The sequence below is a fragment of the Hyaena hyaena genome, unplaced genomic scaffold, assembly GCF_003009895.1.
Source record: "Hyaena hyaena isolate Hyena2069 unplaced genomic scaffold, ASM300989v1 scaffold_12, whole genome shotgun sequence".
NCBI lineage: Eukaryota > Metazoa > Chordata > Mammalia > Carnivora > Hyaenidae > Hyaena > Hyaena hyaena.
Genome location: NW_024080644.1, coordinates 7,225,675 through 7,241,003, shown reverse-complemented (window position 1 = coordinate 7,241,003; position 15,329 = coordinate 7,225,675).

Genomic DNA, 15,329 nt, shown 5'->3' with positions numbered 1-15,329 from the left:
CATGATAGAAAAAGCCTACATTGCCTTGAAGAGATTGTTGGTGAAAATATGGACATTTAAAGTGCTTCTTATAAGGTCTCAGAAGGAAATGAGGAACATGCTATTTTTTGGAAATCAGAGGAAAGGCAATCCTTGTTATGAAGTGTTACAACATTTGATTGAATTGTGCTCTACTGTTGTTTGCAAAGAACAGAAAAAAAAAAACCACTAAGCTGAGGAGATTTACAAGAAAAGTGTTGGAGGCATAGCCTGGTTTCTCCTTGATGTTTGTAAAAAAAATGAGAGGAAAGAATTAAATTGAGGACATAACTGTTGAGTAAAACAAACTAACAATTGTTGATTTGGGAGGTCTTTGTCCTATCTAGATTGTGAATGAACTAAATTAAGAAATCCACTGCTGGAAAAGCATGCACTGGATAGAGGATCAAGGGTTTGCCTGGATAACCTTTTAGTGAAAAGAGTAGTCATGTGACTAATGGATCCACTTCACCATCTCAACCCAAGTCAGAAAAAAAATACGAAGTTACTAGGGAAAGGTTTGTGGAGGATCCTCTTGTCTAACGGAATCAATACCATAGAAGACATGGGAGAACCACAATGTTTTTTTGAGACTGTAGGATCAGCAAAAGCATTGCCAGCTCAGACCGAAGAGGATAGAGTCAGGACCAAGTGAAAGAGGACAATCAGATTTCAAAAACAGTATAGGTAGGACACACGTTGATAGAGCTAATCACCTACAAACATGTAATAACTTTCAAGATAAAGGAACCATCTCCAAGAGCATAACTGTGGGTGCAGAGGAAGAAGCCAGAGTGGTGGACCCAGAGGGCAAAGCCTCCACTGGCCCAAAGGATGAACCCCAAGCCATAGAGGATTAATTCCAGTTCTTAAAACATGATGGAATTTGCCTTGCTGGGTTTCTAACTTGTTTAGAACCAGTGACTCCTTTATTGCCTCTAATTTCTGTGTATGGGAATGGGCATGTTTAACCAATGACAGCTGTGCCGTTGTATTCAGGAAGCAGATAACTTGTTTTCTAGTTTCAAAGACCTGCAAATGGAGGGGAATTTTCCCTAGAATGGACCATACCCGGAGTGTCACCCATACCTGATTTAGATGATTCAGCAGATGAAATTTGGGACCTTTTGAGCTGATGAGATTTGGATGAGATTTTGGATTTGGACCTGATGTTATGATAATTGGTTGAGATTTGGGGGCATGTTAGGGTAGTGCACATGTATTTTGCACATGGGACAGAAATAAAGTTTGGGGGTCAGAAGGCAGACTATAGTGATTGAATAGTGGCCTGCAAAAGATGTTTCAAAGTCATAACTTCTGGTGCTAGGGAATGTGACCTTTTTTGAAAAGTGGCTCTCTGCAGACTGATTAAATTAAAGATCTCAAACTCTTTAACTTAATTTAGGATGGGCCCTAAATACAACAATACATGTCCTTATAAGAGGCAGACAAGGATATGTGGGTAATCTGGCTGTGACATCTGTCACCCTGTTGATCACAAGTGCTAATTCGGCTGATCTGGCTGGCATGTGTCTCTGTTCTCCCTCACCACTCCATGTGTATTCTTCCTGCAACTGTGCACTCCAAGATGAAGTCCTTCTGTGACAGAGGAGTTGAGGGTATATGAGGAACTGCAATCATGTGCTAAAACTTCCAATAAAGCTCTCAAGGTCCATTTTTAGGGGAACATAGAGCAGTCAAGCTTCCAAGACACTAGACACATCCAAATGAGCCACAGCATGGGGCAGTCTGCTTTTCCTTTTTTTTTTTTTTTTTTTTTTAATTTATTTCTAGAAGAGAGAAAGAGAGACAGCATGAGCAGGGGAGGGTCAGAGAGAGAGGGAGACACAGACTCCGAATCAGGCTCCAGGCTCTGAGCTGGCAGTCAGCACAGAGCCCGATGCGGGGCTCAAACCCATGAACCGCGAGATCATGACCTAAGTGAAAGTCAGACGCTTAACTGACTAAGCCACCCAGGTGCCCTTGCTTTTCCTTTTTAAAAAGAGAGAGAGAGAGGGGTGCCTGGGTGGTTCGGTTGGTTAAGCATCTGACTTTGGCTCAGGTGATGGTCTTGTGATTCATGACTTTGAGCCCCACACTGGACTCTGCTGAAAGCATGGAGCCCGCCTTGGATCCTCTGTCCTCGGCTCTCTCTCTCCCCCTCCTCCGAGCACTCTCACTCTCTCAAAAATAAACATTTAAAAAAAAAAAAAAAAGAGAGAGAGAGACCAAAAAGAAGACACTGAGACACACATGAAAGAAAGCCACATGAAAACAGGGGCAGAGATTGGCATTATGCTGCTGTACAAGTTAAGAAAAATGAGGAGGCACCAGGAGCAAAAAGAGGCAAGGGAAGATTCTTAGAGACTGGAAGAAGCATAGTCCTGCTGATACCTTGATTTCAGATTTCTGGCTTTTAAGCCACCTAATTTCAGTTTTCTGTTTGAAGCCACCTAATTTCTGCTAATTTGCTACTGCAGCCCTGGGGAACTAACTTCCCAATCAAAGACACCTTCAAACATAAAAGCTCAGATGGGGTGCTTAAGCATCTGACTTCGGCTCAGGTCATGACCTCCCAGTTCGTGGGTTCGAGCCCAATGTCAGGCTCTGTGCTGACAGCTTGGAGCCTGGAGGCTGCTTCAGATTCTGTGTCTCCCTCTCTCTCTCCTCTCCTCTTCTTGCACTCTGTCTCTCTCTCTCAAAAACATTTTTTAACATTTTTTGTTAAAAAAATTTTAAGTAAAAATAAAATTTAAAAAAAAGCTCAGAGGATATTATTTTCACAAGCCCTTCCAGATGAATCAAATAAAGAAAGAAGTTCAGACAGTTCAAATGACTGGAGCAATGTTAACAGAAGCATGAATTACATTTTTAACTATAAACATAAATCTAAATGATGGTTATAAAGAAAAGATCATAGTACATAATGACTATACTTGCTGACACTATAGGTATAGAGTAGAAATATACAAAATAGTAGCAAAATGAGGAAAAGTGTAAATAAAATATAAGTTCCCAGGTTGCCTTATGGCTATGAACTGTGAATAAAAATATATTACTTCATATTAGATGATGAAGAGCAGATAATTTTAGCTAATTTCAATATTGCTCATAATGCAAACTAAAAGAACAATAACTAAAAATTGGATGTAATAAACATATTATAAAAAAGTAGTAGTTTAATGAAACCAATTACAGTAAAAGATATACACTTTCCTATACACCAAAAGAATCCAAAATGTGTGTGAGAGAGAGACAGAGAGAAACACAGAAAGAAACAGAATGAAACAAATGGCATGGTGCAAAACCATATATATGTATGTGCATAGAAATAAACAACTTTAAGAATGTCAAATAGGTTTAACATTCCACTTAAAGGAGAAAAAAAATAAGATTTGCTTACAAAATAAAACATAACACCATTATGTATAAAGAAATGGCAGCTAATAATTCTTTTTAGATGTAGGCATGGATAAACATATAAATGTAAATAAAAAGAAAGTAAAGGTCCTAAACCTAATAACTGAAAAAGTAGATGTCAAACAAAACATTAAAGAAAACAGATAAGAATGCTTTATAATGTTAAAGGTGACATTCTCAATGAATATAAAACAGGTATTAATATTTATGCACCTAATAATTTAGCAAAACCAAGTTCATTTTAAAAATCGGAAAATATCAGGAGAAATAGAGTGAAACTGAATATTGCTAGGAGATTTTTGGATATCTTTCAAAAAGACAGTTCAAGTAAACCAAAAATGTTATGTCTATAGAAGACTTCAACAACATTATATCTTATTGATATAAATACTAAACTCTGAGAATCATGAACTCACCATATTTTCAAGTGCACACAGAAAATTTACAAAAATTAACCATGGTTTATTTTAAGACACACTCATATACATACAAACACACGCACTCATTCCACTCATGTAAGTCATAAACAACTTTCTCAATCCATAGTATTATAAAATCAGAAAAATGTCACCAGCATACCTACCCTAAAAGAGTGTTCAAAATAGGTTTTCTAAGAAGAAAAAAAATGATCAAAGAAGAAACCCTGGAGCATCAGGAAGTGTGAAAATACATGATAAACAAAAATATGAGTAAATACAATAAATCTTCCTTCTCCTCTTGAGTTTTCTAAATTATGAATGACAGTGGAATCAAAAGTTACAACACTGTTTAATATGGTTCTAAATGCATATAGAGGAAATACTTGATAATCATATTATAAATGAAGGAGTATAGAGGGATAAAAGAGGAGGTGAGATTTCTATATTACACTCAAACTGGTAAAACAATAATTTACTGTGTTTACTGTGATAAGTAATACATATGTAATATGATTCTTAGAGCAACAACTAAAGAAACCAAAGATAAACACTCAGGATCATCATTAATAAATTAAAGTGGAAATCTAATACATAATCAAGGAACATAGGAAGATAGGAAGAGAAAACAGAAAAGCGGAAAATGAAACAAAGTTTTAAAATACTATGGTACATTTAAGCCCTCGCATAAGAATAACTGCATTAAATGTAAATGATTTAATACTCTGACTTTTTTAAAGTTTACTTATTTTGACAGAGAGATAGTGCAAGTGGGGGAGGGGCAGAGAGCAGGAGAGAGAGAGAGAGAGAGAGAGAGAGAGAGAGAGAATCCCAAGCAGGCTCCATGCAGCCAGTGTAGAGCCCAACATGGGCCTTCAACCCAGAAACACGGGAAATCATGACATGAGCTGAAACGAAGAGTCAGATGCCTCACTGTCTGAACCATGCAAACACATCATGCAAACATAACTAAAAGAAGCAAGGAATGATTTTGTTAATTCAGATAAATGACATTTCAGAGAGAAGAAAATTATGAGAAAAAGAGAGGTACATTAAATAATGATAAAAGGACCAATCCACTAAGAAAATAATGTCATCCCAAATATGTATTTATCAAGTAACAGAGCTTCAAAACTGTATAGTAAACATTGATAAACATAAAAGGAGAAAAGGACAAATACAGAATTATAGTTTGATACTTCAACATCCCTTCTTAGTCACTGATTGAACTAGACAGAATACCATCAAATCTATATAACTCAACAATACCATCAAACAACATAAAGTAATCAAAATGTATAGAATACAGCATCTAACAAGAACAGAATACAGATTTATTTTAAGTGTCCATGAAACATGTACCAAAACAGACCACATCATGGGTCATAAAATGAAGGTCAACAATTTTATATTTTTAAAAATGTTTATTTTTTTATTTTGAAAGAGAGAGAGAGAGAGGGAGAGAGAGAGAGGGAAGGGCAGAGAGCGAGAGGGGGAGACAGAGAGAGAGAGACAGAATCTCAAGCAGGCTCCATGCTGTTAGTGCAGAGCCAGACATGGGGCTCGAACTCACAAACCACAAGATCATGACCTGAGCTAAAACCAAGAGTCACACGCTTAACCACTGAGTCACCCAGGCACCCCCAAAGGTCAACAGTTTTAAAGGAACTGAAGTCACTCAGAAAGTGTTCTCTGGCCTGAATGGAATTAAAATAGAAATAACTAAAAGGTAACAGGAAAATCTGCAAACACCTGGAAATTAAATAGCATACTTCTAAACAATCAATGATCAAAAGAAATTCCAAAAGAAATGTAAAAACTAGAGAACAAACTGAGGGTTACCAGAGGGGAGGTAGATGGGGTATCGGTTAAATATGTGATGGGAAGTAAGGAGTGCACTGTGATGAGCACAGGATGGTGTAGGGAAGTGTTGAATATTGTACACCTGAAACTAATATAACATTGTATGTTAAAATGGAATTAAAATAAAAACTTAAAAAATATAAAAATAAACAAAATGAAAATGAAAATACAAAATATCAAAGCTTGTGGTGCACAGCTAAAGCAGGGATGAGAGAGAAATTGATAGCACAGAATGCAGACATTAGGGCCCAGAAAAATAATCTTAAATTCCTTCTTAAAGAATGTAAAAAGGAAGAACAAAATAAACCCAAAGCAAGTAGAAGGAAGGAAATAAGTAAGAGAAGAAATTAATGAAATTGAAAATAGAAAAATGACAGGGAACATGAATGAACTGAAGTGTTGGTTCTTTGAAAAGATCAATACAATTGATAAATCTCCAACAAAAATGAAGACCTACAGGTATCTGAAAGATAACAAAGGAGTATGTGAACAGTCCTACACACATAATTTGGATGACTTAGATAAAATTAACCAATCCCTCAGTATGGGGTTTACCCCCTACAGACCACATGACTTTGCAAGATGCCAGGGACATATGTTAGGAGGAATTCTGCACATAAATTCCGTTAGCAGCAGCATTAATCCCCATTTCCCTAATCAGCTTACTGAAAATTATCTCTGATATCATATCTACATTTCTCAGAATCTTTTCAAGAGATTTTATAGGCCAGCTATGACAACAATACACATATTCAGATCAAAAGAAAAGTTTTATAGCCTTAAACCGTAAAGAAAGAGAAGAAAAAAAGAGAAGCAGTAATATTAGTGTGTATTTTTGAACAACAAAATGCAACACATAGCTTTAGAAAACAGAATAAACACTCTGCAAAGAATTAGAGGCACCTGACTGGCACTGGGACACGCATTGCTTAGCAACCTTCTGTGATTTGCATTAAATCAGCAGGCTCTTTGATACCAAGGCACAAACAGATGTCTGTACTATTTCTTAAAACGTGTATTTATTGTTTGTTTGTTTGTTGGGCTTCCAAAGCTTGTACTCAATTCTTTTAACTTTCACATTGCCCTCCTGATCTTGCCCAGGATGACATGCCAGTTTGACAAAACATAGATATATATACCATCTGCTTTCAATATATATTACAAATCTGAGCTTTCTCTGAGGACACTATTACTATTACTATTCCCGTGCCTCTACTTTAATTTCCTTTTTTCACAGCCTCATCTTCCCAAATAATATTTGTCTCACTTATAAACTATACCAGGGGTACTGATTTTTCTGGATACTTAATGCTGGCGCCTCTTGGTTTTTATACTAGGAGGTCATCTATAGACCATTTGCTAAGGAAGAAGAGAGCTCAAAACAAAACACTCAAGTGCTTTCGCCATTCAAAGTGAAGTTATACCTTCTTACTTTCTTTTTAGAGAACCACCATTTGTTTTTCTTTGTTGGGTCAAAATATAGGACAGTCAGATATATCCCTGAGTGGATGACCTTCTCTTCACAGAAGATCATTTACATCCTTGCCTTAGCACGCATGCCAAAGCCTGTCGCTAACACAGCAATGTCCCTTTCCTGCTCTCTTTTCACACTGCTGTCTCAGGAAAGCTGTGGAAAAACTAAAAGAGTGAAAAAGTCCTTTGAATTCCTAGCACTCTCTGTGCTACTCTCTGCAGAGGTTTGTTCTCTTAAATCACCTTTAAATTCTAAATTCTTCAGCATGAAAGCCTTTAACATTCCACTGTGACAGTAGTGGCCAGCCAGCCACTGTAGTTACAGCAAGGCTCAATGCTGGCCTTTGTCACATGCAGTGTTCTAGGCTGTCAAGCCTGACCTCAGGCTCTCCATCCACCCACCCTGTACACACTAAAAGATTAGAAAGTAGATCTTTACTTGTCAGGTTCAATAGAAAGATATTTCTCAGGTATCTAGTTTCAGATAGAAGTTTCTTAAGTATCTAGTTGAAGTTTTTTAAAGCTGTGAAATTCAGTCTTAGTCATAAACACATCTTTTTTCACTAGAAGCTTGGCAGAAATCCTAGCTATAAACGAGCAAACGAAAGCCATAAAACAAGAGCACATTTAGTAGAAAGGAATGCTTGTATGTTTATATGTGAAACTAAAGAGGTTTTCTTATTTTTATGAATATTTAAATAATTTTAATAGCTTATTAAATTTCTTCTTACTTAGGTCATTGCTAATGGTAAGAAGAAAATACCTCAAACAAGGACAAATGAGAATTCTTTCTTACACATGTTTTTCACTTCTATTATTTAGAAAATTGAAGGCATACTGGAATTTAAGCAGAGATTATTTACTACCTGAACACAGTGGACAATTGTAAATAAATAGCTATAGTCTGAGTTATAAAGATCTGGCATAAGATAGAATGAAATACAACTTGACAACTCTCTAGTGAAAACAGGCCTATCTTACCGTCCAACTGCTTTGGTTTGAGCTTCCTTGCAAAATTCACATCCCTTAAAAAGTACAGCAGTCAGCAGTCTATGTATTGTTTTTTAAATTCATCTTTCCCGGTCCTGGATTTACTGATCTTTGACCACAAACTGCATTGCTTTTGGGGCCTCTTCATCTAATCCCTAAACTTGAAGAATATACCCAGAGGAGCACAGAAACAAAACAAGCAGGAAAGAACAAAATAAGAGAAAAACCCAAGCTAAAGAATCGCTATCTGCCTGTACAATACTACTTGTCTATGTGCCTCCATCATTTTCTGATAGCACATGACCTGTCGCATATGCCAAACTCTGAAATCTGGTGCTGCCTTTTAAAAGGATTGGCCTTTGGCCTGCCCATTTTCTCTATGGTCAGGTTAATCAGTTTGTTTCTTGAGTCTCAGGGATCACAGTCCCTCACTGCCTGATGTTCAATACCTAAAGAAATGTGTTTCATATATTTTGGCCAGTGCTTTTGGTTCATTCATGTAAGAAGGTAAATGTAGCCCATTTATAGATCTTTTGCCATATTTTCCAATCATCATTTACCCATCTCATTGAGAGTAAGATGGACCTAACCAGTTCTCTTTAATGTTATCTGGTGATCACCCTTCCTTTCTGTAGCCTTTTAGTTCTGCTTTGGATTTGCCAGAAGAGTAACTAGATTCTTTTTACCTGCCCTCACACCTTTGACCTAACGCTGCTATTCCATGAGGTTGGACATTACTTCTACCAGCAGAAACTATAGAAAACATCAATAGAGGCACCTTGGTGGCTCAGTCAGTTAAGTTTCTGACTCTTAGTTTCAGCTCAGGTCATGATCTCCCGGCTTTGTGGGTTCAAGCCTTGCATCAGGCTCTGCGCTGGCAGCACAGAGCCTGCTTGGGACTCTCTTTTTTCTCTGCCCTTCCCTCACTCATGCTATCTCTGTCTCTCTCAAAATAAATTAACAAATTTAAAAAAATAAAAAATAAATAATGAAAACATTAATAAATGAGACCACGCTCTTTAAAATGTTCGTTTTTTTACAAGTTTCCCATGTGACAATGAGATCCAAGACTGCACTGTTACTAGCTATGAAATATGTTTGGATTTTCAACTTTACCTCAGTTCAAACTGTCAATAAACATAGATAATGTGGCTTTGCTTCTGAACATGTTGCCTGCAGAATATTAATTCTTGGATGACTTAGCTTAAAGATTAATTATAGAAGAGCCTTCGGCAATATCCCCATTCTCCTAAAACAGATGATAATAAACACAAACATGTACATCCTATGTTCCCAAGCTTCAAGAATTACACTAGACCTCAAAAAAAGGATGATAATGGAGAAAATAATACTGCAGTTCCATAGAGTTTCTCTGCTAGGACTACAAATTCTTATAGCCCTTAGACTATCATGTTTCTATTTCCCGTTACTTATCAGTAATTTTAAGCTGTTTAATTGTAGAATTAATGATCAGTGTAGAAGATTTGGAAAATCCAGAAACGTGCAAAGAAGAAATTTTTTAAAAACCTGAATAGTTTCATACTTTGAAGTTAACCTCAATTATAGTTGGTGGATTTCTTGAAAATATCTTGCATCTTTTTGTTTGTTTTTACTATAGTATCTTGACCATCTTTTCATATTCTTAAAACATTCTAGAAAAAAAATCTTGAGGTTACTGTATTATGTTTCAGTGTATGCACACAATACTTTATTCAACCTTACGCTAACTTAGGCATCTGTTTTTTGTTTGTTTTCATTTTTCTACCATTTTTTAGTATTATACTGTGATGCATCTCCTTGAACATAATCTTCTAACTCACAGTACATATATTTTTTTATGCATTTGTTTTTAAACTTCTAGAGACCTTCCTTGTCTTAGCTTATTCACATTCTGCCCAGTTCTCCTGGAAACAGTGATTAGTCCAGAGGTGTTCTCATGATTTAAGTAGGTCAACCCCAATAATTTTTGCAGTTTTACAGATGCTAAGAGAACAGGAGAAAAAGGCTCTTTTACCTCTGAAGTTGCTAAAACAGAGTGGAAATCTGCAGCTGTGGGGGGGCCAATTTTCTCCCTCAGGAGGAAATCTACCTAAAGAATGAAGTAAAGTGAGACCAGCAGAGAGGAAAGATAGATGGAGACTGCTCCTTACTGTCTGATCTTGGGTCCTTAGTGCTGCAACCCTTCCTTCCATGTTGTGACCTTCTCCAGTATTCTTTTGAGCTCTAGCAACAGCTCATTTCCATGTTTTAAAGTTTTTGTTTGTTTCTTTTGTTTTTTGGCTTGGTATCTATCACTTACAACTGAAAAATTTTCTGTTTTTTTTTTCTTTTAGCATCTCTAATTCCCTTTTGGTAACTCATCTCTAGAAGTAAATTTTCTGGCTCAGAGAATAAGAATGTTTTAAGATTCTTGATGCATATTTTCAAATTGCATTCCATAATGCTATTAATTTGCACTCCATTAGTAATGAATTAGGGTTTGCTACAGATAGGTTTCTGAAAAATCTCCAAATGATGATTCATCTTTGGGTTTGAGATTATTTATAATTCTGTGTCTTTATTGCTCCCAGTATTTATGAAGCAGCTACAATGTGTTAGAAATTGTCTGTAATCTAGAGTACAAAGATGAAGGAGATACTGGGCCTGTCTTAAAGGAGCTCCCCAGTAGGGGAAGCACACAGAAGCCCATATTAATATGAGGATGTGATCAGTGATATAATGATACAATGAATAAAGGACCCTGGAAATACAGAACAGGAAGAAATGGTCTGAGATCATAGGAAAGGCTTCGAAAAGCAAGTTGAAATTGACCTTAAGTTAAATTTCAACCACTCCAGTGGGACCACCCATTGAAGTGGGAAATGTAGAAGAAACTGCAGGAGATAAACTATAGAGGCATAAAAAGGACTAGTCTATTACAGATGAATAATTTAGTGTAGAAGCAATGATGTCAGGAGATCAGACTCAGGAGTCTGGCATTCTGGGTCAATGAAAGTGAGACTATAGGGTTGGTTCCTTATGCTATAGACAGGTATTCTATGAATGATGGCTGGAAGTGAAAGGTTTTAAGTACATATCAACAATATCATATTTGTATTTTAGCAGATATAATCTAGTAACCATATGGAGAAGATGTTGAAGATGACAATATCACACAGAGGAAGGTTATCAGCAAACCATGAAAATTGCTCAGGGGAATGATGGCAAGGGTCTGAAAAATTTGTTTAAGTGTCAGGGGAGGATGGATGGGATAATGTGTTCAGTATTAACTCTGTATTAATTTGATGTTTATTTATTTGTGATTAATTGATTTGAACATTCATCCAAACCCTTCTTTTTGTCTAGACTATGCCCTGTGTGGATAGGCTAGAATATGATAACTTCAGGCTATGGTAAAGGTGGGAGAAATCTGAGTGGTCTTAGTAGCAAACCATGATGGGCCAGTTGGATGTCCAGCAGGAAGTCTGGCTTATAGCAGCTTTCTAGTACTTCAGAACAGTCAGGGTAGGTACAAAAAACAGACCTGGAAGGAGGGATGGCAAGAGCTCAATAGCATATTAGGCTCTCCTAGCCTTCTGCTGGTATTGATGTATGGGATATGAACCATGGTTACCAGGAGAAATAACATAAATGAAAGTTAAGCCTGTGCCCAGTCATAAGCAAAGAGAAATGTGGGCATCTAGGGGAAAGGGTAAAAGACCTCACACTAGTGATCAGCATGGATACTCAGGCTCACCTGATACACCAAGTCCTAGGCACACACAGCTGCCCTGTGCTAAGGGAACCTAGCCATCATGGCTTTTACATATATTCCAGCCCATAATGTGATGGAGCCACACAGGGACTGGGATTCATCAATGCTTCCAGGGGCTCTAAGAAGTGGAAAACAGGCAAATGCTGACAATATGCTTAATTTGTTGCCTAGTCTTGGGTACAGGATAAAAGGACCAGATTAAAGGCAGATCTCTCTAAGAGATTATAATAAGAGCCTATGGGCAAGATCCTTCAAAGCCAGTGCACCTCAGCCAAAGTGATGGAAACATAAACATTCCCAAGTATTTTGCTTTTCGTCAGTGTGCTTGACCACATCTCTCCACTGGAGGTAGAAATCAACCACACCTCCCATGCTCCCACACAAAGGTACATACTATTCCCTACTGAAATCACTGCTACAAGGTTATAGTTTCCCGAACCAGTAGGGTTAAATATGAAACTCAATCCCTGAAGCCCAATGATAAGCTAAAAATAAACTGTTTATTTACCAGCCTGTATTCTGTGCAGTGACTTGGTATCCAAGAATCTGACTTTCCTCTTATATCCCTTTCCTTGAAAGTATGTCACAAATGAATTAGTCATGGTCACTTTGTGCAATTACTTATGAAGGCAGTGTCTCACCCAACTAATAGAAAGTACAAAAATGATGGGTGTGGAATGGCAAGAAAGGGAGATGAGAAATTTACTCCTCAGTTAGATGTGCTTAGGAAGTGGATTTGCTGCTTTGTCCCTGACCTGTATGGCTAGGAAAGAAGAAAACTGAAGACAGTGGGCTGCGGTGTGGAGAGAATGTGTAGTTTTAAGTTCACCTGCACTCTCACCAACAGTTGTAGGGCAGTAATAGAAGACTTTACTGGGCTCACTGGACACTGTGGATGTCAGTCGGTCTTTTGCCATCTTGCTCACATAGTGTACCTCCAAGAAATACCCATAGCAAGGGAAGACCCCAGCCGGAAGAAACTGCTGGTATTGGAAGCTGACAGGTGAACTGTTGAGGGGATGACTTTGTGCCAGATCTTGCATATCCCAGAGATGTATGCATTGAGGAGACCCTCAAGGTCCCTTTCAATAACCTCCTGAACAAACACATAACTCAAAAAAGGGCCACAAAGAGGCCACTGAGTTCTAGTTGGAGTCAGCAAGAAAATCAGGAAATAAAATACACAGTGAACTACAAATGTAGACAAGTTAGACATGGAACCCCTTGCCTCGCTCTATCACTGTCCACTACACCCCCAACACACTATAAGAGCTAGAATCTGGAAGGGGAGGCTGCTAGGGGAGAATGTAACAGGTTACGAGATTGATAGTTTTATATTGGACGAGTCATCTTTCATAACCAATAATGGGCACAAATGATGGGAATGTCCCAAGATATCATTAGAGAGGAGAAAGGGGAATTCAAGAGAGTGTGTTTAGGAGCAGAGAACAAAAGCCTTTTTTGTGTGTAATTCCAAGATGTTGAGCCTCCTAATAAACCAGCTACATATTCTAGTCACAGGATACAATTGTATAATCAACATGTTTCCACATCCACTAACTGGTTTACCCTTTCATCACATCTATAACTTATTTAGGAAGGACATCATGATGTCCAGTTTTCAGATAAAATAACAAGCTTACAGGGTCTAAGTGAGTTGACTAAAGTCATAGAGCGTTAAAGGATGGCATTTGGACCCAAATTAACTCCAAGTCTATGGCTAATGTGACAGTACCAATATGCCCAGGTACCCAAAAGCCCTTATAATTTTAAATCAAGAGGAGCCTGGATTAGCCCTCACCTTAGCGAACTCAACAGAACAGATGAAGGCAGGGGCTGTGCTTGGCCCACCTATTCTACAGGAGCATCAGCTCTGTATCTAGGACAGATAATTCTCTTCTCAGAGCAGAACCAAGCCATAGAGGTTTACTTTGTACTCAACCTAGAAACCTGGCCATGCACTTCATAAGACTGGCTGGTCACTTTGAATAGAAAGAGAAAAGGGTAGGAAAACATTCTTAAATTGTCCTCTAAATAGAGGCCCTCTACAGATCCTTTTCCAGAGTTGTTTTTAGGTAATCAGAGAGTGAGCTGGTAATTCTGTGGAGGACTCTGTAGAGTGTCTGAGAAAGACAGGAATCAAAGGATCTATATGACCTCTATTTTTCATGGCTCTGCCAAGTATATGATGTTAAAAGTTGCTTTTCCCCCCATGAATCTTGGTTTCTTAATTTGTGAAACGAATGAAATAATATATCCCTTGCCTATCACACAATATGGTTGTTGTGAAAAAGAAAAAAGAGGAAATATTCTATTAATTGACATAGAATACACACATACACACACACATATATAACATAGATACTATATATATATATATAACATATACAATATATATATACTAGTGTGAACTGCAAAAACCCATATAAATATTTCTACAGATCTTTCTGATGTATTCATCCTTTTTCAGAAATCTCTTTTAATTGTTTTTAATTTGAATTCAAGTTAGTTAACATACACTGTAGTATTGGTTTCAGGAATAGAACCTACCGATTCATCACTTACATATAGTACTCAGGGCTCATCACAAGTGCCCTCCTTAAAGCTCATCACACATTTAGCCCACCTCCCCACCCCCACCCCCATCCAGTAACCCTCAGTTTGTTCTCTACTTTTAAGAGTGTCTTACAGCTTGCCTCTCTCTCTGTTTTTATCTTATTTTTCCTTCCCTTCCCCTATGTTTATGTGTCATGTTGTAGGCTCCACACCCAATGTAGGGCTCAAACTTAGGACCCTAAGATTGAGTTGGCTGCTCTACCAACTGAGCCAGCTAGGCACCCCCCAGAAATATCTTTTAGACAGTACAATTTGGGAGAATGGGTATATACTTACTGCCCCGTTTTCTTTTCCTGGGCACACTGGGAAACTACATTTCCCAGCCTCCTTTGCACTTAGGTTATGGTCAGAATAACAGGCTCTGTGCAATAACAGGTGGGCAGAAGTGGTGCGCTCCATATCCAAACTCAGCCATAAGAAAAATCTTATTCTTTGTCTAGCTGGATGTACTAGATGCACCAGAATATGCTAAGGAGCTCCAGGAAACACTGGCATTATAAGATAGAAATTGTCATGTCCTGTTTCTTCAACATTACAATCAGCCTACAAATTGACCTTAAAATAAATCTTCAGTTTGGTTAAGCTACTGAGATTTTGGGTGGTTGGGTACAACATCTAGTGCTAATTAGCTGGGTAATTCAGTAGTTGACAAGCTCATTATTCATTTTTCAACCCCTGTCATTTAGTAGTATTTATGTATCAAATCAGTTACTGGAATATCATAGCAGTCTAGCACCCAAGGATAAATTTCTGATTTCTCCTCCACAGAAGCCTATTGT